This window comes from Triturus cristatus, chromosome 2_1 (genome assembly GCF_964204655.1).
Source record: "Triturus cristatus chromosome 2_1, aTriCri1.1, whole genome shotgun sequence".
NCBI classification, from domain to species: domain Eukaryota; kingdom Metazoa; phylum Chordata; class Amphibia; order Caudata; family Salamandridae; genus Triturus; species Triturus cristatus.
In genome coordinates, this window is record NC_140581.1 from 464,252,399 (window position 1) to 464,254,322 (window position 1,924).

Below are 1,924 nucleotides of genomic sequence, written 5' to 3' on the forward strand. Positions count from 1 at the left end.
AGTGGACATTTGGTCTCCTGAAAAGACGCTTCCACTGCCTGGACAAGACCGGAGGGGCCCTCCCATATGACCCTGCAAAGGTGTGCAAAATTATCCTTGTATGCTGCATGCTACACAACATGGCAGTGCGGAAGATGTTACCTCTCATCCAGGATGACGATGACCTACCTCTGCCACCTGTGGAGGATCCAGGCCTGGGCCACAATGCCAGTGATGATGATGATGAGGGTGACATCCGCACACAGCTCATCAACAACTTCTTCACCTGAATGTGAGTTTACAGGGTTGTTATGTCAATGTATTGAGTTAGCCTGAAATGTGTTGGGGCTGCTCTGTTGCTGTTTGAGTGTGTCTGTGTGCCACTTGACTGGATGCGTGCAGTGATGTGTCCTTTCAGGTGGTCTGTACTCTACAATAGTGTCGAACTGCTAACTTGTTTCTGTGTAGGTTTATTTTGACATGTTTTGTGCATGTGTTTTGCATTTCTCTCCTATTCTGCTGTGCTTTTGACTGTGTCTTGTGTCTGTCCTTCCCAGGGTACTTTGCCTGTTGTTTGGTCAACATTGACCCCCAACACCCAGAATCCAACACCAGTGTGGAAGTAGTCAATTCCCATCAAGTGATGTACCACACACCCCTGGACTTCAATTCTCCGACACTTTGTGACCGTGTGTCCGCTGTAACATAGAATTACCTTGCAACTATTGTGTAATAAACATGATGCTGATGTGTAATGAACCTGTGCTACGCTTTGTTATGTGCGTTGTCTGTCTTCTCACATCTGACTGACATTTGCTTACCTCACCTGTGGGATTGTTACCACTGACTGTGGATAGGTGTGGTGTCTGTGCATTCCAATGTATTTCAGGTCAACATCATTGTGTGGGATGAGTTACATGGCCATGGTGAGTATGTGTTGTGGTGCCATAGTGGTGTGTCTCCCTCACATGTGTCACATCACCATGACTCACATAACGGTGATCACATGGTTATAGTATTTGCCATGCACTGTGTTGTTTAGCAGATCAACATCTCCATGACACATGACAAGTTGGAATCCCAACAGAGGCAAGTATAGTGTACTGGTGAGTTTATTTACAAACGTGTGAGGATAGTGCACAGGATGGTGGGTGCTGTACATTGGGTTTTGAATCCAAAGTTCACAGTAGAGTTGGAAGAGTTGGTAGCTGAAATGTCCAGAGTAAAGTCCACAGTCATCTGGTACATTGGACCAACATGAACCCTCCATGTCATGTAGGCGAGTTGTGTTAGATACGACAAGGTGAACGTTTTGCGCACAAAGAACATTGTCCAGAACAAGTTTAGAGGCCCTGGGGGATGTGCATGGACATCTGCATCTCACTTGTCCTTCTTTGGACGACCCCTCTTCTTCTTCGGGGGGGGGGAATCCTCAGGTGCAGGCATCTGCGGTGCAGAGGACTCTCCGCCAGAGTCATCCTCCCTCCCTGTGGCACTGGCAGATCGTGCGGCAACAGATGTTGTGGCCACACAGGGAGGTGTGGATATGTTGGTGCTTATCTGGCAGAGGCATTGGAGTAAGTCCCGATGCACCGCAGTAAGTGCATCCCACTTTGCCTCCATGCAGGCATGATGGGCAGCCTGCTCCTGTTGAATGTCCTTGAGGATCCCCACTACCTGGCCGAATCCTCCGGTGCTATCCTGGTACGCATCTATGATGCGTGCCAGTTGGGGGTCATCATGCAGTCCAGAGCCCTCTGAAAGGTGCGCCCTCTGCCTACCACCCCTCCCAGCACCCCTATCCACACGGGCAGGACCTGCCCAGGTGACACTGGGCCCCCTTGGGTGTTGTTGCTGGTGGTGTTGTCCGTAGCTTCCTGGGGGTCCTGTGTCCCTGTGCTGTCGGTATACTATGGCCTTGGTCTGTCCGTGTTGGCGGGGGTGC